This window comes from Podarcis tiliguerta (genome assembly GCF_965153285.1).
Source record: "Podarcis tiliguerta genome assembly, chromosome: 4".
Classification (NCBI taxonomy): domain Eukaryota; kingdom Metazoa; phylum Chordata; class Lepidosauria; order Squamata; family Lacertidae; genus Podarcis; species Podarcis tiliguerta.
Genome location: NC_139537.1, coordinates 35,248,950 through 35,274,193, shown reverse-complemented (window position 1 = coordinate 35,274,193; position 25,244 = coordinate 35,248,950). Strand labels below are relative to the sequence as shown.

The 25,244-nt window shown below is 40.6% G+C and overlaps 1 long non-coding RNA gene across 1 annotated transcript; it reads left to right on the top strand.

Annotated features, from left to right (window-relative positions):
• The first annotated feature begins 774 nt into the window (after positions 1 to 774).
• LOC310676540 lies at positions 775 to 24,200 on the top strand. The gene is made up of 4 exons (XR_014510600.1): positions 775 to 884; positions 17,651 to 17,747; positions 20,098 to 20,284; positions 22,613 to 24,200. It is a non-coding gene; the product is annotated as an uncharacterized lncRNA (long non-coding RNA).
• Positions 24,201 to 25,244: the final 1,044 nt, after the last annotated feature.

The following is a 25,244-nucleotide window of genomic DNA, read 5'->3' as shown; positions in this document are numbered from 1 at the left end:
AAAGCTCAAGAACACATTTCTGCTGGGCAAAAACTCACAATGAGGACAGGAGCAGTTGGCAGGAAAGGGTGGCGGTGATTATTGGAAGAGAAAGGGCCAGTGTGGTTGGCGGGCCATGGCTGAGCATACCCATGGGTGGGAGCACAACCTCATCTCTCCCCCTCCCAGAATGCTGCAGCAATGCAGGTGTAGAGAGGCCACATAAGCACCCCCCTCACTGTGCTCCTGCCTTTAGTTCTGCCAGTGTATCTGCACATGCCTTCTCCTCTTGACAGGATGCAGTGACAGTGGTCTTAAGGAGGCCACGTAAGCCCTGCCATTCCTCCCTGCCATCTGTTCCCACCCTTGGCCCCAGCAGTGTGTCTGCACACCACTGACCTTCCCACCTGCCTGACTCCTCCCAGTAAGCCATGGTGATATTAGTGCCGGGAGGCCAGTTGGCATCTGCAACCATCCCTGCCATTTGCTCCTGAATATTTGCAAAGTAGGGTAAGGTTCAAAACTGGGCTGGTGAGGGATGTGGCCTGTGGAGAAGGGGTGTGACTGGGGCAAATTACAAGGCCCATATAGAGAGGCCTGGAGGGCTGCATTTGGCTCCCAGTTCACCACTGCTGCCTTACCCTTTTGCCAAAAATTGGATTCCCTACACTTTTCACTCATTGTTTGCAGTTCTGTCCTTTGGAACAGCAGAGAATCTGTCTGCTCCTCTTCAGCATAGCAGCTCTTCAGATACGAAAGTGCCATCACATCTCCTTTTAAATATTCTGTTTTCCAGAGCAAACATGCCTGGATCTTTCAGCTGTTCCTCATAGAATTCAGTTTCCAGGAAACTTCCCCATCTTGGTCACCAGTGCCCCTCAGTTAAGTTTACCAATGTTTCCCATGTAAGCTTTAAAAACTTTTCAGAAGACTCGTAATACTTGAGATACTCTAGGTCAGTGACACTATGAAATTGGCAGATACACATGGCATGAAGTGCTTTCCACATGGCTTGTTTGTATGAATTGGACCTAAGGTAAGCTTACAGGGCCTTTTAACATTCGGTGTCTGTTCTTTTCTCATTCATATATCCTTCCCAGTGCTGGGTGTGCTATATTCATTTATTTCCTTTCCCAAGTAGCATGGCTTAAAAGATAAATTGTGAGAGGGAGGTGATTTGAGCATATGCATGTTGATGATACTTATTTCAGTGAAACATTACATATTCCACTTTCCCTTTGAAAAACTCTTCAGTATTAATGCCACAGTCTTTAGAACAAGTACAAAGTCCTTCACATTTCAGCATTATTGACTTCCAAATAAACCTGCTGGGCTTTTAATCTAAGTTTCTTGAAGTTTCCTGCTGGACACAACTAGGCAATGCATTATTCCCCATATTTGTAGCATAATTCTGATTTGAATGCATCCCTGGCTCTTCTTCTTTGATACCTGCCAGGATATATACCTACAGTATAATCTTGTAAATGTCAAGTACCAGTAAGCCTGAGGCTATACTCTAACGCCTACTTTCTTGGGGGTCAGCCCCACTGAACTCAACAGGATGTAGGTCTGAGTAGACGTTCACATGATTTCACTGAAACAGCATTTCAGAATGTAGAAGGTTGTCAACTGAATCCGCAGCAATAAATATGGTTTATGGTAAAAGAGGTGCTTGTGATCATACAATGGATGTTGAACAGGTCAAGGGAAGCCACAATCATATGAAATATATTTTCTTTTCTTCCATTATCGGATATACCAGCAGTGTTAATGGTAAGCTGAAAATTCCTATTCAAAGGGTGTATGGGGTTTTTTCCGGTGGATTTTTTTTTATATACATGGGTTAGCCCCTGAAGTATAATTTCAGTCATTAGGAAACATCGCTTAGCATTATCTTGGCTAATGTTAAATTATGTTGTTAATACAAAATGTGCATCATGCCCTCAAAATGCCATTGTGGATAAATGCACTGAGATAATGAAGCAGAAGTAAACAATAAATATTCATCTAAGCCTTTTTGCTTATGAATTTCTCAGAAGGTAAGAGTCATGAATAACTGAACTGATCCAACGTACAGGTGAAACACTTGATGCAAGATTTTCTACTAACGAAAGGTCAAAAAGCACAAACAAATATGAGGTGGAGCCCTCACCAGACATCACTTTCAGAATGATTGAAAGGGCTAGCCCTGTTAGTAGCACTGTAGAAAAACCAAGAAAGAACCTTGTGACACTTTAAAGACTAACAAATTTATTATGGTATATGTTTTAGTGTGCTAGAATCCATGTCATTAGATGCAGGGTTATCCTGAGCGATGGTTATGGATGGACAAATCTGTCAATTTTGAATTCTTTCACAGTTTCTTATTTTCCTGTTCTTAACTTTAATTTGCCCCATTTCCATTGCTGCACAGACTTGTGAAATTTTGTAAAAAAAAACCCAAAAACAAATCAGGAAATTTTAAATGTATTTTTGTATAAAAATATTCTAAAACATTGTTACGCATTTTGGGTGTGGGCGTTAAACTGTATGCCTAACGACGCTAATCTTTGCATCCAGCAAGTGTCAAAATCTAATCAAGACCTTTAATCCTTGGATCCGGCAGGTATTAAAATCTAATCAAGCCTTCTAATTCATGGAAATAACCAAGCTATCTTGCTGGTGAGATTATGGGAAATTAAGAGGCTCTCTACGAGATGGCAAATGAGTGGGACACCCCCTCCCCCCAGCTAAAGCCAGAGTTGAGAGCAGGCAGTGACAGTGATGTAGCTGGAAGCAAAGTAGCAAGGTGGAGGGAGAGCCATGCCTGAATGCTGCTGGGAGAAGCAAGATCTTCTTGCAGTTTTAATACTGTGAACCTCTCTGTCATAGGCTCAGGTTGTATATATGTGTAAATAAACCCTATAGCATAAAGATAAATAAACCCTATATAGCATAAAGTCTCTGCTGTGCCTCGTTTCCAAATGAAACATAAAACTTGGATAAGTGCCTGGAGCCCTGGGAATCCTGAACCACATGGAAATTGGGATGCAACAATATTTATTTTGCATGCAATTCTGCCTGGTGCAGGATGTTGTCAGCTCCGTTCGTCCGAGCTGATAAGGCCCATCTTCCTCCGAGCCCTCCCAGAAGAGCATCAAAACAACACAGCGGAAGAATCAGATAGGTATGAGCTACATGCCATGCTTTATTACTAAGCTATGCAGAGAGCAAAGAAATATACATCTTCTCTCTATGAGAGCAGAGAGCAACTGAACAAAGAGAGCAAAGAAACAAAGGAAACAGGAAACAAGTAACGTCACATCCCATCTCCCTTTCCTGTGAGACTCCAATAGCCTGGATCCCTGGAATGTAAACACAGTCCTGTGACTGCAAGCAGCTGCACAGTGAGAAACAGAAACTAACACAGGATTGATTCAAGTAATTTTACCCTAGAAGGTAACTTTGTACATTATTTTCATGGATATATGTATGCATGTGTCCGCTTTTTATGAACACACACATTTCTGTATGCATTATTTGGTTGGAGAACTGGGTTGCAAAATTCAGAGAAGTGTGGGTTTTGAAGGGGAGCTGTGTTTCTGTTCCAGAAGTACTAATCTGGTAAATTTGCAAAATGATAAAATCATTCTTGAAATGACCTTCAGAGGATTTTGATGTGTCAGAACATTCCAATAGCTAGCTATCATGCCCAAAATGTATTGTCTCCAAAGATAAACACTATGGTGACAACTAGTTTGGTTGTATTCCTCTCTAATGTATCCTGCGGCAGGAGGTCTAGTCTGTTGAGCTATATAAAACGTCTTGCCAGTGATATTGCATAGCAATGTCAGGTTTCAGTGGTTTGGTCACTCTGCACTTCTAAGGCATCACTTTTTATTTCCTCTGGGGGTGCACAAAAGTGCCAACTTGGCCAATTTATGGTGGAGGCTCTTTATGTGTGGAGAGCACAGAGAGGAATTGGCCCCAATGGGTTACACATCAGCAGTGCTGTTGTTTCTGTAAAAGTCAGGCTGCATCCTGATTTAGTGTATAGAGGCTGCGACAGTGAAGCAGGGAGAAGGCAGACAATTCTCTTGGCCCAACACCCCTCTTCCCCTACCCAAACCAGGCTTTTTAAATCAGCGAGGAAGTATCTTGCTCATTGCATAAAATCTAAAATGGCACCACTCCTCATTTCTCCCTCCCAAACTTGGCTCAGCAAGGGGAAGGCAATTGGTTAGGAGATGATGCAAATGAACTAAAGAGACCAAAGACTATGTGCAAAGGAAATCCAATGGAATGTACCATCAGAAAATCCTCATGGGGTGGGAACTTTTTCAAATCTGTAAATGTAGCGGGAAGGGATCTGGATGCTGGGAATATGACATAAGGGCCCATATTAACTCTGTTCTTGTTAATTCAGTAATTAACCATTTCTGTCCAATGGACCCTTCCCCCAAGTTTATACTTGTGACATTCCGTGGAGGCTCAGTGGCTGGAATGAGAAATGTTAAGATGGAATATTTTATTAAGCTAACACCCAGCACAACAGATATGCCTAAAATACAAAAATACAGTGGTACCTCAGGTTACATACGCTTCAGGTTACAGACTCCACTAACCCACAAATATTACCTTGGATTAAGAACTTTGCTTCAGAATGAGAACAGAAATCGCGCAGCGGCGGTGCAGCCGCAGCAGGAGGCCCCATTAGCTAAAGTGGTGCTTCAGGTTAAGAACAGTTTCAGGTTAAGAACAGACTTCCAGTACAAATTAAGTTCTTAACCTGAGGTACCACTGTATGCATCCCTATCATACAGCAGGGATGGGGGAGCTCAGGCTTGGTGCTGAACTCAGAGCTCTCTTTCTTCTCAGGTCACGCCCTTCTTCTAGCCACACCCCTTTTTACACTTTTTACCAGCCCTACTTTCTACCCTCTGTGAGTGTTCCTGCCTGATTAGAATGTGCCCTTGATATCCTATAATGCTTCTTGCATTCCTGGATAGACAGAAATGTGGGAGTAGATTAGCATATGTTGCTCCACCCACTTTTGCTTCTAGTCCTGCCCACCAAAGGCAAGTGGCCCCTGGGACTTTGCCTAGAAGGAATGTGTGCCTAGAAGGAATGTGGCCCTTGGGCCCCTGTTCCCTGATAATATGGAAGCATTCCTTCATCTAAGGCTGCATTCAGACAGCACTTTATTTTCCTGCCTTTTCATTACCTGATAATTCCCATGTTTTATGGGGTCTCTCACACAGCATAAAAGCACAGTGGAATTTAGTGAAAATATAGTGCTCATTTCCATGTTTCTGGGGGGGGGGAGGGGACAGTTTGCAACCCCCTTATCTTGGTAAATCATGAGATGTTTTTGTTGCAACTTTGTGTGATGAAATTTGAGGCGGTACTTTAGCATACCGTTCTTTCCTGCCATTTACAATTTAGCACAGCATGGCGGAATATTGATCAAAAAGCCACAGTTCCATAATGCAACAGGTACTGCTTTGTAAAACGAATGTTAGAAATTAGGGCAGAAGCACTAGCATTATAACCCGTAAAACTAAAGCAATAAACCTCACATCTGAATGCAGCTTGAGTGTAAGCTGGCTGAACTAATAGCTGCTAATGTTGTATATTCACTTTGCAACAAAAACCAAAAAACAACTCCCTTTATTTGTTTTTTGTTTTTTAAACTGAGCTCTGCTGCTACAACAGATGCAACTTCCAAATATTTCTCATTAGAAAAGTAATTAATATGCATAAATCTGTTTGCCAAGCAATCTAAAAGTGAATCAAGAATTAAATTAGACGCAACACACTAGCTATTTCTAATTTGGCTTTAAATGAAATTTTAGGGAGGCATTCAGGACAAATTACAAAAAAGGGGGGAGGGGTGTTCTCAATGTGTTGTTGTTTTCTTCATTAGCTTCATAATTCTAAGAAAATAGAAAACTGGTTTTTATTTTAAGATCGTGCATCAATTCAGTAGCATTGGCAAACATTGTTCTTGTTCCTCTTTTGGGAGAGAGGCGGGGAGTGCAGTTCTATTGGTTGTCCATGACATCCCAGCAGCCTTAGACCCCATCAACCATGGTGCTCTTTCTGTCACAATGTTCTTTGAGGGTCCAGGAAGTTGTTGCTTTGGGCCTTTCCTTGAGGAGGTTTCTGTCTTTCCTATTGCCACTGCCAGAAGCTTCCTTGGGTATTGGGGCTGGGTTGTGAAACTATGGATGTGCCTTGTTGTTCCCTCTACAATAATGTAGATAATATATAGGCAAAGAGCTTATACACTTATAGGGGCAGAGGAGTTAGACTCAGAATTGGCTCTTCTGTTACACCAGGCATCCTTGTATCCCACCTGAACTGGGCTCTGGCTCAAAACAGCCCTTCTCTAGAAATCAACTATAATCCAAAAGCTGCTGCAAGGAATCCAACATCCATCCTGTCTCTAGGAAAGCTCCACACCTGCTTTGGAGCAGGGATCAATTATTTTGGATGCTGCCATTTCCTCTCAGTTGTTCACAGCTGGAAGTGACCAGGAAGTTTTTTGTTGCTGTTTTAAAAGCATTATGGTGAATTGCACCAGAATCCATTTTAGATGAAGAGTAGTGCATTCCATATTTGGTTTCAAAACTCATTGTCACTCAAGCTTTCAATAGGTACTGCTAGACTTCTTCAAACCCAGCCATTTAGTTCTTCCCTTCATCATGACACAGTGCAGAATTACTGGTGCAATTCAGTGCATTCCATAATGGCAGCAACTGCAGAGCAGACGACGTCTCTTCTTGTTGAACAAAGCATGTATGTGTTCTCAGTTAAACACACACACACACACACACACAAATAAAAACAGAGAAATGAACAAATAACGAGCTACTTACATCTAAATGGCACAGCTCTGTTTCCAAACGAGTTTTTTATTACAGCATGGAACCATGTATGAAATAATTCTGAAATGTTATAACATTATTTCTCAGATGTTGTTTTATAGATTATGGCCTCTGATGGTAATTGCATAGGTCTCAATCCCTCATTTTCGGCAGCTTGGTGCTTTGTACTTGTGGCACCCTATTAAACAGAACCTTATGAAAAATATTCTAAACTTAGTAATAGTCTAAAGCAGGGCATCCGTCAGAAAGCTTGTTCTGTGTCATAGATGCAATATGATAACCAAACCAATCATTTCCGCAGAAGCCATTGGTATCATCATAATCATCACCACTGCCAATGTCAAATTAGCTCAGACTTTAATTTCAAAAGACACCAACTGTTTATGTCATGCTGACATAAAAGCTTTGCTCATTTACTATGTAAAAGAATGAAATTTTACCATCTCCCTTCATTTTCCCTTTCCTTTCTCCTCCTACTTTTACCCCAACACCATATTGCCTATAACAGTAATGTCATGATTTTCTATGACAGATACTTTATATGTACTATTGCTATCCAAGAAATATATATACATATACACGTACGTGTGTGTGTGTGTGTGTGTGTAATATTCACATTATTTCCTTATTTTCCATTATTTTCTAACTGAGTAAAAAAAGAAGAGAGTACCTTATTTGATACTCTGCCTACTTCAATCTGTTAATGTTTTTGAGATCCTTTCAAAATGAGTAGCACTCTACAATCAACCTGATTGGCTAGTGATAGTTTAAATTGTTGAAAATTGATGTTAATGAGATTTAAATAAGTGAGAAACATGGATTGATGATGAAAAGTGTGAGGTGGGGGAGAGATACAATCCTAACCCTAGAGTGGCAAATTATATTATACTGATATTGCAGTTAAGGCTCACTTCAGATATTACATTGGTGGCATGGCTATCACTAAACTTGGAAATAGAGTGGGCATTTATGCAAAGCAGTAATCTATCGTAAGGGGAAAACATTGCATAAATGGTGCATAGACTCTAAAGAGAGATCAGGTTAGGTAAGAACATAAGAATAGATCAGGTCAGTGGCCCATCGAGTCCAGCATCTTACTCTCACTGTGGCCAACCAGATGCCCAAAGGAAACCCACATATAGGAGTTAAGTGTAGTAGTAGTAGTAGTAATTATTATTATTATTATTATTATTATTATTATTATTATTATTTTATAATTTATACACCCATCTGGCTGGGTTTCCCCAGCTATCCTGGGCAGCTTCCAACAAATTAAAATGCAGTAAGACATCAGACATTAAAACTTCTCTATACAGGGCTGCCTTCAGATGTCTTCTAAAAGTCTGATAGTCAGATAGTTGGTTATTTCCTTGACATCTGATGGTAGGGCAGGCGCCACTGCCAAGAAGGCCCTCTGCCTGGTTCCCTGTAACCTCACTTCTCGCAGTGAGGGAACTGCTCGAAGGCCCTTGGAGCTGGAGTTCAGTGTCCAGGCAGAACGATGGGGGTGGAGACACTCCTTCAGGTATACTGGACTGAGGCCATTTAGTGCTCTGTAGCTCTCACAACTGAAGCAGAGCCTCGCCATTGATAGCATTATCCTATATAAATATGTCTAATCCCCTTTTAAAGCCATCTGAGCTGGTGGCTACTACTGCCTTCCGAGTCAACGTATTCATTGAGCTATCCACTATGAGTGCAACATCTCGCTCATGGTCATGAGTTACGATATAGATATATATTCTGCTTCATGATCTTGGGCTCTACAAATAAAGAAAAAAGAACTATATTCACTTGTCTGCATGCAAACCTTTACTAGATGCCTGATTTTTAGGTACCCTGAATCAATATGCCCAATGCCTTTAGAGCAAAGAAGGTACTAGTGTTAATTTTTTGTGCAAAAATTTGGGGCTTTCCAAATATTGCATCTGAAAAGGTTTAAACTTATATTTTGCATATGACTTGGGGCTTATTAAAATGTACTTATTTAATTAGAACAGCATAATTTTGTGTTGAGGCTATCTGGCCTAATAAATTCTAGGGATGCATAATTACTGGCTCAGATTAATTCAAATGGGTGAAAATAGGGTCTCTAAGGTCCGCTAGCTCTGGGCAGTTTCTCATTTCAAAGATTTCCAAACATTGCAGCAATATGAATTTTTAGTGCAAGCACTGAATTCACTTGAAAATATAACCAGAAACATCTTTAAACAAAGAGTATCAGATGTAGAAGCACAAATTGGCAGAGCTGCCATTTCCTCTTCAAGTCTTATACATTGGTTAGTAAGTGTAAAATATCAGCATCAATGGAAAAAATACCTTTAATTTCCTATTCTAATGGGAAACTGGGCTCTGCTTCGAATGGATGGAATGATTAGTTCAACTAGCAATGTTTGTGGACATACCAGTCCAAAACCTGTGATGTATCTGGAGGACAGCGATATTACAAAATGTGCCTCACCATATTCTTGAATAGCACATTGATTCTGATAATAGAGAACATTCTCTGGAGCCCTTTCTAAAGGACATGAAATATTAGGATGACAGTAATGATAAATATTAATTACAATAACAATCAAGCATTAATTAATGGATTGTGAATTATGCATGTTAAACTACTGGTTTTTTGTGTATTGTTGTTTTAGATCGTATGCCCTTCAGGGTAGAAATTTTTATTTTAATTGTGTACAGGAGTATGTACATTGATGGTGCCATGTAAATAAATGATGGTGATTATAATAATAATACGATTTTTATAGCAATTCATTATATATCTCTTTGTAATAAATACAAGTGACTTAAACCTTGCACTTTATTATTCCAATAAATGATAAGCAAACTTCACTTCCCTACAAACTTTTCATCGCCCAATTTGCCTTCTTATATTATTTGTCAGATGGACCATATAGGGCATTTCCCACGCCTTAGAAAACAAAGAGTCTATAAAAGGTAGAGTGGAATTTCTCCAGTTTTGACAAATTATCATTCCAGCTGCAGTTAGCAAATGGACCATTTCAATGTATCCTCTGATGTCACGCCCCTTGTTTGTATTTTTATGTGGGGTTTAGAATGTACCGGTATTTTATTTTTAGGTGGACTTTAAATGAGATGGTCTGAAGACTAAATTAATAACAAGGAGGGGGGTCCAGATATATCCCCTCATGCTTTCAATGAAAGCTCCCCTTGCATGCTGAAACAACTGGTGACCATGCCCTGCGTTCAGTGTTAGTGAGAGAAGAATCTGACAAGTGTGCATCTAGGGCCCCTTTTTCACTAATGCAAATGTGTGGCTACCAGGCTACGTGGCCTGAGAAGTGCATCAGCTTGCGATGGTCATGGTCAGCAGGCACTTTCCTGCTAATCTCTAACATACAGATTGTGAGTGGGTTCCCCTGAACACCTCTAATTTTCTGTCCTCTCCCTCCAAACTGATAATGCTCAGATTTGATTGCTATAAAATGAGTGTGCTTTGTATATCGCTGTGGAAGATAACAGAAGCTTTGTGGTTGCAGTTAAATGGTGCAGGGGATGACAACACACTCAGTTCCTATGAGGTTGGGAAGGGAGAAAGGTAGGTTGTACCAGGAGAAAAGTTTCAGGTGAGTAAGCACATTTGTTTGGGAAAGTTTTCTAGAGCCCATTGCTATCACTTGGCCTACTCTAGCCAATTAAGACACTATCCATTGTTCCTCAGGGCCACCTGAGACTTCAAGCTCTTACACTGGGAAACAGGCATCAACAGTTGTGTCCCCAATGCTCTCTGCAAATTTTGATTTCAGGTAAATGCTAAGGCAACCGCAGGTAAAATGCTTCAGCAAGAGAGAGAGAGACTGTGTGTCTGGTGCCTGCCCGAAGCATGAGAATTAGAGAGAAAACATAGAGAGCTTAGAAGGGATGTTTAGCTGGCACCTGCATTTCCTTTCTCTTATCTATTTCACACTTATCGGGTGTGTGATTTTTCTGCCCAGCACACATTAGAGTCTGTAAGTAAAAATGACATTTAATTTTAAGCACCAGTGCATACCATTTTTAGTTAATGTACCGTGTCTCTTGGGTGCAGAAGAAGGAACTGTCTTGCGGAGCACTTGCCAGCCTCAAGAAACATGATTCCAGGAGAGAAATCAAGAGGAAGATTCCAACAAAATATGACTTAAACACTATATTTTAAAGTGTCTCTTACTGCCCTTGGGACAGGGTAAGCAGCACACCTAAATACTTTGGCCTAGTTATCACAGCGAATGGATACGTTGTGAGGAATCCATTTCTAGATTGGAGCACTTCAGAGTTCAAGTTGGGACTGCTTCTCCCTAGAAAAGCAAATAAATAAGCTTCTGTGTACAAAAAAAGTAGCATGAAAGGCTAGGCTCTGTAAATGTCACATGTCTTCCATCAGCACCACCCACAATGGCCAATGGTAAGGGGTTGGCACTCCAACAACAACTGGAGGGCCACAAGCTCCCCACCCTTCCTTTAATTTAGCCTTTCTTCCTGGCACACCAGTTTTCTATGTGTGCTATTCTGCTGTTCCTCTTTCTTATTGTCATCAGACCCTGGCAGACTCCCAAGTTGAGAAACACTGTGGGCAGCTGAAGAAGAGGAGGCGGGGTTAAGTAAAAGCAGCAACCATCATTGCTACCTGCCCGTTCATTGGTAGTGGCTCCTCCTCTTCCTCCTTTTTTGCCATTGCAGTGACACTATTGGTTGCATCTCGCCACCACAGCAGCAGCGGAAACCGCTGCTTGCTTATTTGCCCTCTTCCTGTGCTTGATAGTGTTGGTGGACTGGGCCATAAGGGAGAGAGCAGGTGTGTGGCAGTAAGGAGGAGATGCCACAGAGGTTGTTCTGATTGGTCAGTGGTGAGGCCCTTCTGGGATGTGGTCCACGCATACCAATCTTTGGACTAGTTACCCTTTTCTGTCTCTCAGCACAACTGGATGTCAGGGTCTTAGGAATGAGACAGTAGCTCCTTCCCTAGAAAGGACCTGAGAGTAGTTTGTAAAATACAGTCGTACCTTGGAAGCTGAACGCCTTGGCTCCTGAACAAATCGGCTCCTGAACGATCGAAACCCAAAAGTGAGTGTTCTGGTTTTCAAACGATTTTCGGAAGCTGAACGTCCAGCGTGGTTTCTGTGGCTTCTGATTGGCTGCAGGACACTCCTGCAGCCAATTAGAAGCCACACTTTGGTTTTCGAATGGTTCTGGGAGTCGAACTGACTCCCAGAATGCATTCTGTTCGAAAACCAAGGTACCACTGTATAATGTTGAATCTATTAGGCTACAGGCTACATTTAGGTTCTTATTCTGTTGCGTTGATTCCCATTGCAGACACAGGAGCATAAGGCTCTACCTTATATTGACTCAGATCATTGGGTTCGCCTAGCTCAATATTGTCAAAAGTGCCTGATAGTGGATTTCCTTTGAGGCAGGAATATTCCCCAGTCCTATCTGGAAATGCTGGAAATTGAACCCAGGACCTTCTGCATGCAAAGCACGTGCTCTATCATTGAGCTACATCCTTTCCCAAGGCTCCCCATTTCACTCTACACCCACTTCAGCATGACATTTCTGCCCCAAAGCCTGCTGAATTTGTCTTCAGATTCTTCAGCATATCCTGGTGTACATCACACCACATGTTTGGGTTATTTGTAAGGGCAGATGGCATCCCTTCATCTTAAAATACTTTGCCAAATATCAGAAAGCCGTACAAGAATGGAAAGGAAGAAAGTCGTATCTGAGGGAATAGCTCGTCTTATTAATGCTACCCATTTCTTTATGAAACATTACAGTTCTTCAAAGCTAACCTTAAAAGGGAAGATGAGTTCTAAAGGAGACGGGGATCCACAGATTTGACAAGCTCTTTCTTTGCTTCCTCAGAGGCTTCACTGTGACACACAGGGCACCATCCAATTTGCCACGTTTTTGCTTAAATGGGTGAGAAATGTTGCGGTTTATTTTTATAAATGGAGTCATTGCCTCAAGCCAGTCAAGATTCAACATCTGAATAACCATGTATATGAAACACAGAGATGTTCGAAGTGCTCCACAGACGTCCCTAGAGTGGGTTCCCTTGAAGCCGCAGCAGCAGTTCTATCAAGGATGAATCTCAGCCATGATTTTTACGCTGAGGCTGAAAGGTTTGTTTTATTTTGATCGCTCTTTCCCACCGGAACCTCTGGCAATCATGTGGCTATGCAAGATAAGCTCTCTGTTGAACAGAGGGCACTTATAGCTTACAGAATTTATTAATGCAGAATGCAGAGTTGAAGTTACTTGCTGCAGAAATCAACCACACAAAAAGGAAATATGGTTTAAAATTATTGCTATAACTTAGGGCAGGGAAACTTGTTGTCTCCACGGGCCAGATATTTATCAAGATCAGCCTTGTGGGTCAAAGTTGACACATGGGTGGGACTGCTCACTTGTCAACCACATAGGCGAGATTCATTAATGAACACTGTCAGTGGAAGCTCTGCCCAGGGGCTTCTGTTTGCACAGTGAGAATTTATCCTCCTCCCTGCGTCTTGTGAAAATGGGTCTTGAGGGTATGAGAAAATCCCCAGAACAGCACATGGGGGAGCTGGGTCATTCTGTCTAGTAAGCTGATATGCTTGTGCAGATCCAACATTTCATAGAATCATAGAGCTGGAAGGGCCCTGAGGGTCATCTAATCCAACCCCTTTCTATATAGAAATCTCAACTCAAGCATCCATGATGGATGGCCATCCAACCTCTGCTTAAAAACACCCACAACCTACTGAGGGAGTCCGTACTACTGCTGAAAGGCTCTTACCATCATAAAGTTCTTTCTGATGTTTAGTTGGAATCTCCTTTCATGTAACTTGAAGCCATTGGCTGGGGTCCTACCCTCCAGAGCAAGAGAAAACAAGCTTGCTCCATCTTCCATGTGACAGCCCTTGAGATATTTGAAGATGAATATCACGCCTTCTCTCATTGTCCTCTTATCCAGGCTAAACTCCCTCAACCATTCCTCATATGGCTTGGTTTCCAGACCTTTGATCATCTTGATTGCCTTCTTCTGCACATGTTCCAGCTTTTAAATATCCTTCTTCAGTTGTGGTGCCCAGAACTGGGCACAGTATTCCAGGTGTGGTCTGACCAAGGCAGAATAGAATGGGACTATGTCTTCCTTTGACCCAGACACTATACTTCTGTTGATGCAGCCTAGAATAGCAATAGCTTTGTTACTGCTACATGCTGCTACACCACCACATGTCTCTTCCTCCTCTGAGGAGTGGCAAGAATAGTTTTGTACATTGTACCTTCCACAGCCACCTCAGTGTGTTTTGAGGTCTGCAACTGCTGTCCTAGTGCAATGTAGAATTCCACCCGCAATATCATTCTGATGTCGCAAGATTGGCAAGTGTGTTGTTCCTCTGGCCCATCTGCCCAAATTCCTTGTGTAGGCTTCCTGCTTGGGAACCACAGTGCATGGGACATTTTAAGCTCCATGTTTGGTGTTTTGGGAAGCTCTGAGCATGCTCAGTCCTCCTTGGGCTGGTTTGTGGCAGGTGGTGGAAATCCTCCCTTGAGGTTTTTTCTTTTTCCAAATACACACACACACACACACACACACACACACACACACTTGTACTTATCCCAAGCCTGCCAGTACCTCCCTCTTTTGCACGGATTATGTCATTTTGGCTATATAATGCCTTGTGCTCAGTGAAATGAGGTCACTATTAGTATATATGATAAAAGAAGCAGTCTTTTCCCAGGTAGAAATCTGAATATATATGCAGCAAAAAAATCCTCTTTTAAGAGCAGAACTCCATTACAGCTGATAGCTGTTACTTCAGTGTAGCTTAATTAGAAACTTAATGCACCATTAATGTAGCAAGAATCGGCGTTAAAATTACAACATAGCTGGCTGAAACTGCTATGAAACTCACCCAATGCTCTGCCTGTCCTTTATCTTATGATTACCTCCCCATCTTACATCTATGCAGTCAAAACTGCAGAGCTTAATGGAATAATCATGTACATGCCATCTCTTTAAAAGGTGAGATTCAATACTTTTAACACATTATATTTCTCCTACAATGGACTTCTCAAGAAGGAAAGTATGGTGAGAAATTAACTCATCATCAAATAATTATCTTATGAAGTAGTTCACAATTCACTCTAGCCTAGAGTGAACAAGGGAAAGTGTGTGCGAGCAAAAGAGATGAAGCCATTTGTTCAGAATTCTATAAAACCTGTTTTCTCCAATACCAAATCTTTATTTTTACAGAGTAAAATTTCATAGGCCCCTTGCTGCACATGGCTGAATTTGAGATGATTTGTATTTTGTTAGAATTTTAAGGGTATGTATTTTGTAATTCTTGCATTGTCCAAAATGGAGGGAGGGTTTTTGAAATGAAATTCAGTTGAAACGATAAAGAATGGCAAAGTATGAGAAATATCAGCTGCCTAGATTGCCAAAGATGTTTCAACCGAAAGGTCAAGATGCGGTTAAGATGTCAACTCTGCCTACATGCATACATGGACGAATAACGAGTTGACCAACGATGCACACCAGTTATGATATCATCCCATTAGCTCTTGTTATGGCTTTGTGACCTTTTGAGTTATCATCATGTTCCCAATGAGAAAGGAGTATGGATGTGGCTTATAAAATTCATACACATTTATATATACATTTGAAGGCAGCTAGTGTAGTGTAATCATCATAGTGTTGGACCAGGACCTGGGAGACTAGGTGACCTTGGGCTGCTCCCTGTCTCTAACCTCCATTTGCATGGTTGTTGTGGGGAGAAACAGGGAAGGGGAGAACCATGCCTGCAGTGACAGCAGAGAACACCGGAGGTGAAAAGAAAGGAGGGTGGCGGCGGTGGCAGTAGGGCAGGGTAGCACTTCCTGTTTCTCCTCAAGCAGCAAAATGGGACATGTTGTCAAGGAGCTTTGTTAAATGTTCACATTGGTCTGATTTATAACTGATCATGTACCAAGTTTAACTTCCTGCTAGCAACTGGTGTGAGTTTGTTGATGGCAAGAGCAGCTTGGACAATTGGACAACCCTCTATTCAGCCACCATGCACTCATATACCATGCTGGCGGTGGCATCCTCCCCTTCCCAGTGATGAAATGTAAGTGAAGGGAATTCCTTACTCCTCTAGTGCTACATTCTGGCCACCAGCAGTGTTTCCTAGTAGATGACTTCCCTGGTTGGCATTGCCGTTTCCCCTTCTTGATTTTGTACTCAGAACCACAATGTGCATTGCTTAGTGACATTGAAAGCAGCTCCACCCCCCAGCTCTACTACAAATCCAATATTTATTTGTTAAATCCATATTAAGACCCATGTTAACAATGTTTTCTCCTAAAACCGATAAGCTCAGTCCCATAGCCTACGAAGTCCACCTCGTGACTTTGGAATTAAAAGTAGATATGAGAACAGGATGAGTTCTTTGAATTGGAGACTTACTTTTCTTATTTCCAGTAAGAAAACAATCTGGCCTTTGGAATGGAACCTTTACTGTCTGTTCTTTTAAAAACGAACATTTCCAGAAGGTGTCCATTAAAACAGAAATCCAACATCCATATAGAATATTTCACCCATGAAGGGTGACTATTATAGTATAAAAAGGCCCATAAGTCACAGATGCAATGGCAGTCATGAACTATGAAGGGCATTTTCCTCCTCGCACCCAGTGAAATGAAAAGGATCACACTTCTTAGATGGGCTCTTCTGAGGTCTTCTACTAATTTTTTTTAAAACCAAATCAATATGTTTATGACATTCAGCAGTGATATTTCAATATGGGATGAGAGATAAGTTGAGCCATAGCAACTTTCAAATATAATGTTATCATTTAACCCAGTGCTTTGTCTTGCTACTAAACAATAATACTGACAATTTATGGGGTGGGTGAATGATTTCCCCTTATTTATAAAGGTTGATTTCTATGCTCAAAGCAATAAAAGTTGACTTCTCCTAGGGTAGGTGAATATGCCAATTTTGGTTTCTCTCTGATTCTCATTTTTCCAGTCCTATGTTCAGTTCTCCACATTTTCACATCAGTTTATGAAATACATACATATTTTTTGTGAGGGGAAGTCCTCATGAAAATTAACCATTATTTTAGTGCAAATTTCTCATACACATTTTTGCATGCAATTTTTCCTAATATACACATGTTTACAAAGCATGTGTATTTCCCCCTACTATAATGCATTTTTGTACATTATTTTCACCAATATATGCATTTAGATGCACACTTTACCCTGATATATGCTTTTTTGTACACATGACCAAGCTGGGGGAACTGCACTGCAAAATTCAGAGAAGTGTGAATTTCAAATGACGGTTGTGTTTTGGTTCTCATATTGTTTCAGTAAGTGAGAACTTGGTAGATTCACTTTTAAATGTGAACTGAATTGAATTTCCCGTCCCTTACTTCCAGGCTTACTCATATAGGAATGTTTGGCTATAGAAATGTTTCCTACAGAAGCTGGTGAATGATGGATCAGGAAAGTCTCTAGTAAATTGCTCCATTATTTCATCAGTGTGCATAAAACTACACTACCAGGCAGATCATTTCTGCACTAACCCTGGGTGCAATCTAGTTTCAGCCCTGGAGTTCTCACCTTTGTAGCTTTCCTTCCATTTAGTGGATTCGATAACCCTTGCCGAAGTCATCCAGGGTTATTCCCACTAGCTACAAACTTGTATACACAGTAAAATTCTATGGAATCATGTAACTTATCCTTACCACTTCTTCCAAGATCAGGAAGTGCCCCACTCTTTGCATCTTTATCTCCTGTGTCATTTCCCTTAGTTTCCCAAGTGGCCTGTTTCAGTGATGGAAGTTGAATGAGCATTTGGGGAGCTAGGTATTTCCAATAACCTTTCTCATATGTTCCTCATAATTCAAGGTAAGTTTGATAGATGCCTGAGTGGGGAACTTTAGCATGGATCCATCATACTTAACAGCAGTGATGACAGTCGTTAGTAGCAGTCCATGGAAGATGTCTGGGAAGTCAGAACAATTGTGTTCAATGCCAACCAGCATTAGTTCAGAAAGAGGAATCAACTTATCTAGTTCCAGTCTAGAAGATGTTTCTTTATATGTAGTAGACTATCAGTGTGCACAGAATATGAATTAATTAAAATGAATAATGTGTCCTTAGAAAATGTTTATAGTGATTAATTCTCAATGTAGTGTGGGATATTTGCATAATATCTTGTCAGGCATTAATTATATCCACAGATAGCAAATTATATCCAACTGTAACAAATTGACTGTTATCATTAATTCTGTCACAAATGGGGAAAGATTATACATACTGGTTGTAGCATGGGTTATTTAGCAGGGCACAAGCTATTAGTAAGGGAAATATCTGTCCTACAGAAAGAGTGGGGTATAACTAATGGTAATTCCATTATACACAATTGTGGGATGACAAGCTAATTTCTATCCCCGCCCCTCCCTGGCCCCAACAGAAGAGAACAAAACAGCCACAACTTGAAATAAAACTATAAAGGAATCTAAGAAACATGGCCATAAAAGAAGTTTAGAGGAAAGGAATCATTGTGAAAATAATTGGCAAGGGAGCCAATTGTTCAGGGTTCCAAATTACATGGAGAGTCTTCACGAGCACACTCTGTGAGTTGGATGGCAACAAGAGGGATGGCGTCAAAGCTTGCCACCCTCATCCTCACATGTGAGCAAAACATCAGTAAGCAGGCAGACTAAGCACACGTCTCAAATCAACTAGTATTTTTCTTTTGGAAATAAAATAACTCTGGCCCTTTAAAATTAACAGGATAGTTAAATGTATCCTGAATATAAAAACATTTACATAAAGTAGTTACAATGTAAAACTATCCTCCTTGAATATCACCTTGATCTAACAGTGGTAGAAAATGAGATGATCTGAGAGTGAATGAATTATATCATGTTCTGCATTAAAATTTTGATGTCTTTGCATTGAACTCCATCTGCATATTAAAGATAGGAAACGACTTTACATTCCTTATACTTGTCTGACTAGAAGGCAAAAAAAGCACCTTAATGAGGGTGATGCTTGCTTCTTGAGTTAAAACAAAGAATACGCTCATGCAAAATATTCCTAAAATTATATTAGAATCTGGGTTGTCATATTTCATTGCAGAAGTACATTTTGTCTCAGCTAGTTATACGAAAAGAGAAATATGTTGCAATATTTAGTATCTTCGGGCTTGGAGAGGTGAGGTCAAGAATGAGACTCCATCTGCACTATACATCTAAAGCAACACCATATCACTTTAAACAATCATGTCTTCCCCCAAAGAATTCTGGGAGCTGTGGTTTGTTAAAAGTGCTAAGAGTTGTTAGGTGACCCCCATTTCCCCCACAGATTCTGTAGGAAGCCTTCAGGAATGCAGATGGTTCTCCATAGTCTATGGGCCAGACCAAATACTGGTATAATGTAAGATGCCACACACACGTGTGTGTGTGTGTGTGTGTGTGTGTGTGGTGATACTCTGGGTTGTATTTTTACAGGATAGTCTATTATGACTGAGTACTATAGCTTTTCTGCAGATTGTATCAACTCATGGAGAGTGACGATGATGGGGAGTGAAGCTAGTACACTTCTTTCCACTCATGTGTTTAATTTACTTGAAATTATGATTCCTGTATTGGGCTAGTATCATTGGGAATATCTAAATAAGCTCTGCTGGAACATATCTTTGTCCAAATTAGTCCAGCATCCCCATTCCAGCAGTGGCCAGCCAGATGTCCCCGAGAATTTCGCACACAGGGCAAGAAAGCAATAGTACTCTCCTGTTGCTTGCTCCTAGCATAAGACACTCAGAGGTACTCTACTGTGCCTGTGGATGTGGAAGTTCTGTTTAGCTATCCTGGCTAGTAGCCACTGACAGACCTATGCCTTTTTTAGGATAAGAGAAATTCAAGGTGGAGAAGGGTTATCAGTGGCTACAAAGCATGGTAGCTAAGCTAACTCGAACCTAGTAGATAAATAGCGACACTGCCAACATAAAGATGCTAGCTTTATTCATACTTTCCTTTTGTTTCATCAACTTCTTAGATTTTTGGATTAACCACAGCAAAACCATTCAATGCACTTTAAATTTATTCCGTGCAATATCCCCGTAAACTAACTGGAGATAGTGGGAGGAAGACACAATATTGATACAGTTTGTCAGATATAAGTGGTAGCTGTTAACCAATGTGTTAGCTGTTAACCAAACATATATATCTGTGTTTTTTTACCAACTCAGGACATTGGTCCATCAATACCAGTACTTACTACAATGGAATAGCTCTTCAACTTTACCCAGAGGAGTCTTTCTCACCCCACTTGGAGATGCCAATGAAGGAATCTGGGGCCTTCTGCATGCAAATAATGTTCAGTGCTGAGCTACAGTCCTCCAACAATTGCAGCAGTAACATAACCACAGTTTATATGTGAATACTCAGAGGCCTTGCTGCATTATTATATAAATTCTCTTTTCACAATGTTCAAATTACTAGATGTCTTGCGTGAGCTGTTAAACGAGCAAATAAGAAATTGTAATGTGTGAAATGGCCCCAAGTTGTTAAGTATTGGTTATAGGTTTTCTTTCTATAGCAAGACAAACGATAAACTGGGTGTCTCTGGTGACTATTTACTATTTATAACAAATGAGTGTGAAAGTTTCAAGCTGCATCAAAAGGTGCTGGGATTTCTGAGTATTCTTTACCTTCTCATCCCATAATACTGCCTTGATTTTATGTGGGCCTTTCTGCATTTACCATTTATAGGGGTCTAGTTGCTGTCCTCCACCCCCACTCCTGATTTTTTGGCATGCTGCCACACAAATTTACCATTATTAACCTAGTATTATGGAATAATGTCCTGCCTTAACAGCAATTAGTATCACTCTTAAAAACATCTGCTCAAGCAGTAACTACACCTGTATCAATGGTAAATGAAGAAAGGCCCCATATTAGTGCTCACCATCCTAATGTCATGGACCCTCAACAGTTCCATCCAGCATTGCCAATAGTAAAAGATGATCGGAGTTATACGGAGACCACTATGTTGGCTACTTGTGCCTAGTGTAAAAGCCAGCAATGAGGACATCAATGAACAAGTCTATTGAGGCCTTGCTAGAATAATTAAATGGACAAAGAGACGATAAATTAACCATTCTCAACTGTTTCAACATTAGTTTTTTTATTCAAATACACTTCACCTGCTAATGAAAGAGTAGGCTTTAAAAATTCAAATGGCTCCACACTTCTGGCCTCTTGCCATCACTGCTGCTGTGCTACTGTATTTTGGAAAAAGTTCTGAGCACAAGACCACCTGAATGCATCTGTATTCAGACCACTAGTATTTGATTGATTATATGAGCAGTTATGAGCATCCTTGTAATGCATGGCCCAATCGCATTGGGTGATGAAATGTACTGTATGAATGACTGACCCTAGTAATACTGCTTTCATCAACAAAACTAATAAATATTCATGTAGTTAGCAAGCATCACGTTGATGTTGAGTTGATGCATAAGCCTTCAGTCTGAAATTATGAGCCCACCTATCTAAGTAACAAACATCCTCTCTGGATTTATGAGGACACTTTTGAAGAGAGCTATTTGCAACCCATCACCAGAAGTACTTGACTTTGTTAGATGCAGAATTCAAGAATGATTTGAAGACAATTATGTCAGAACGTGTATATGCCTCCTGTTGTCTATGCTCCAATAACTTCTAGGTTGGAGCACTGCAATGCCTCTGAATGCAGCTTGGAAACTTCAGATGATGCAGAATTCAGCAGCCAGGTTGCTCACTGGGGAAAGCATGTAACACCTATCCTGACACTGACTGCCAATTAGTTTCCAGGCCAAATTCGGAGTGCTGGTTTTGACCTATGAAGCCTTAAATGACTCTGGGCCACAATACCTCTCCCCATGTAAATTGACCTAAACCCTGCAGTCATCATCCGACTCCCTTCTTCATGTGCCCATCATGGAGTTCAGAGACTACTTAGTATACTCCAGTGGAATTTCATCACTTTAACGCCTTCAGCAATACACAGCAATACACAGAGGCATTCAGCATTTCAGTGTCAATTAAACCTTGGAGCTATATAAAAAGCAGTGACAGGGGATTGGCTCTCTGGAATTACTTGATTTCCAGGGTAAGGATGCTTAAGGATGGTTTGTCCCTCAGTTTGAAGTGAACTGACCTAATTTGCACTTCCTGGACAAATGGATCTGAAGGACATTATCTTTCAGGTCTCGCATTTCTTTGAATTTTGCAGTACAATTCTCAGCTCAAAAGACATACAATAATGAGTACATTAATGAACATTAGGGGTAGGGTTGCCATATTTCAAGAGGTAAAAATCTGGACAGAAAAAGTTGCTGAGCCCCTCTACCGCCGCTGAGCCTGAGCTGCCCATGCCAGTGCCAGAGTCCAGGTTGCCCGTGCCAGAGCCAGAGCCTAGGTCACCCATGCCAGAGCCCTTGCCATCCACACCTGAGCCAGATCCGGAGCCCAGGTAGCCTGTGCCAGAGCCCAGCCTGAACCAAAATCCAGGACATTTGCTTTAAAATGTAAAATCCACCCCTCCTCCGATGGGTATGTAGAACACGCAAAAGAGGATATGTCTGGGAATTCCCAGATGTATGGCAACCCTAATTAGGGGTAATATGCTCAATGTCTGCAATATGCATGCAAAATGCATAATTTGTGAAAAACTGAATACCAAAATAATGCATTTTTCCATATATTTTTTTTAAAATGCAGATTGATGCAGAAATGGACTTATGAATGAACAAGACTGACATTTCCACTCCTCTCTCACCATTGTTTAGTGCCTATTAATGCCTCATCTGTCCTGGTACTCGCATCCAGTATGACTAAGTCCTTATCTTGAGATGGGATTATCTCTAACAACCTGTATTTGCTACTGAATGGTGTCATGTTATAACAGTATTCGCAGAATATGAACAATTTGCATAATTTTTTCTCCTTGTGGTAAACTTTCTAGAAAGCATCGTTTTCATTCGCTTTAAGTAAACGAAGACACGTGACTGTGGTATAACTAATGTACTAAACTGTAAAGATCTCGTGTTAAGAAGACGTTAAGTTAAAATAGCCAAACTGAGATTCTTAATTGGAAATGTACATGTCTAGTTATGATTCACTTTGAGACCATTTGCAAAGAGAGCAGCTATTTAAATGCAAATTTATTTTATATTATGTTTTTCACGTATCCATCTAATCGAAAATCAGAACTTGCACTGCACTTGGATTACTATCATACTAAATACTAAGAGCTGCCTTCTGTGCTAGTAATCTATTGCAGCTAATGGAATTACACCAGGGAGCAACTGGGTACTGTATATCTTTTACACGCTACTAAAAATAAAGCATCCTTGTATTAACTAAAAGAAAAGCAATTAACCTTTCTTAGATACTGCATATACACTATTTTATAGATGAGAATTCTAATTCTCTTTAACCCTCATGCTGTGCCTTCATCACTCAGCTAGAACCTGCATCACTTGATGTTACTAATTTAGTCACAAGTGTAAATTTGGTATTTTACATACAAATGAAGCTTACAAAAATAGTGGCCTTCCTAGTCATATTAATTGAGTCAATTTCCAGGAGCTGCTGAATGTAATTTTCAGCAAGACAAAGATCTGGATAGTTAGAATATACATAGAGTTCTTTTCTTTCCTTTTTTTTTTCTTTTTCTGTTATCGAGCCATTTCAAGTTTGGAACTCCCTTGTGTTTGTGTTTTAAAAGAATGGTGGAAAAAGAAGAGGTTATTATCCCCTGAGCTGTAATTGGTAAAGGAAACAAAATGAACGCTTTGCATATTGAGATAGCTAATTGGGAGTAATCTATTGTGGGTTTTATAATAAATTCATATGCTTTGGAATTCTAGCCTACGTATATAGCACATGTGTCAAGAATAATATGCATTCCTTTAGTCAATGAACTTATTTAGTTGTGCTGCGTTTTGGTAGATGAGTTTATGCAAGAATATGGTGTTTTTAACCTATTTAAAAAGTTGAAAACATAGTTTTTTGCTTGTAGGGAACCTTTGGCTCTCCAGGTGTTTCTGGAAAACAACTCCACATGATCCCTGATCATGTGGGCTGGGGGCAGATGAGAATTGGAGTCTAGACAGCATCTATATAGCCATATGTTTCCTACCCATGTTCTAAGGATTAAATGGTATAGAAATGAAAATAATTTGTTGATTAATTATAACAATATGCATTTGATTTCCCCCTTGATCCTCCTCTGTAGTCACATGGGTTGCTATATGACACACTCAGCATATCCCAGAAAATGTATAACAGTCAAGTGTTTCAGGATCTCAGTTTCAGGATCTCCTCCACTTTCTCCACTTCCTTTTCCTCTAAGACAGACTTCCTCAACCTTGGCTCTCCAGATGTTTTTGGCCTACAACTCCCATGATCCCTAGCTAGCAGGACCAGTGGTCAGGGATGATGGGAATTGTAGTCTCAAAAACACCTGGAGGCCCAGGTTGAGGAAGCCTGCTCTAAGATGTCCAGCTTAATGTTTACAACGTAAAAGAAAGACCCGGATTTGGCTGTGTGTTCACAAAAACTTTTCTTCTTGTGAAATAATTAGGAGATACATCTAGCTATGACAGTTTAAAATTTAGCAAGATGCGCTCATTGTGGAATAGTGTAATATGATACATTTGTTAGTGTTCATTTAAAAAGAGCAAAAGTATCAAAGGAGCAGTGTCCTCCAAACTTTAAAAATTGTGTTTATTAGTGGATGCAGAGGGTGGCAGATTGGGGAGGGTAATGAAGAGAGTGGAAAGTATTTTCCAAAAAATGTGTTAATGGAATTCACTGCCATCAGAAGTGGAGATGGCCACCAACTTAGGAAGATTTAAAACAGGACTATTTAGTTAGTCAGTTAGAGATGACATTTATGACGCACGCCCCTTTTTGATCTGAGGAGCTCAATGTGTTGTACAAGGTTTCCCCCCGCTTCTCATTTAATCCCCACAACAACCTTGAGTGGCAGTGACTGACCCAAGGTGAGCTTCATGGCCAAGTGGGGATTTGAACCCTGGCCTCCCAGGTCCTAGTCAGACACTCGAACCACTGTGCCACACTGGTTCTTATAGATTAGAACAATTCATGAAGGATACCAATATCAGTGCTAGACATGATGGCTATACATGTAGTACCTCCAGGGACCATGCTTTCGAACACCAATTGCTAAGAAATGGGCAGGAAAGGATTGTTGCCCTCATGTCCTGGTTTTGGGCTTCTCTGAGGGCTTCTAGCTGGCCACTGTGGAAAACAGAGCGTAGGACTAGCTGCGTATTTGGTCTGATCCAGTAGGTCTTATCTTATGTTCTTATTCACAAGCAGACCG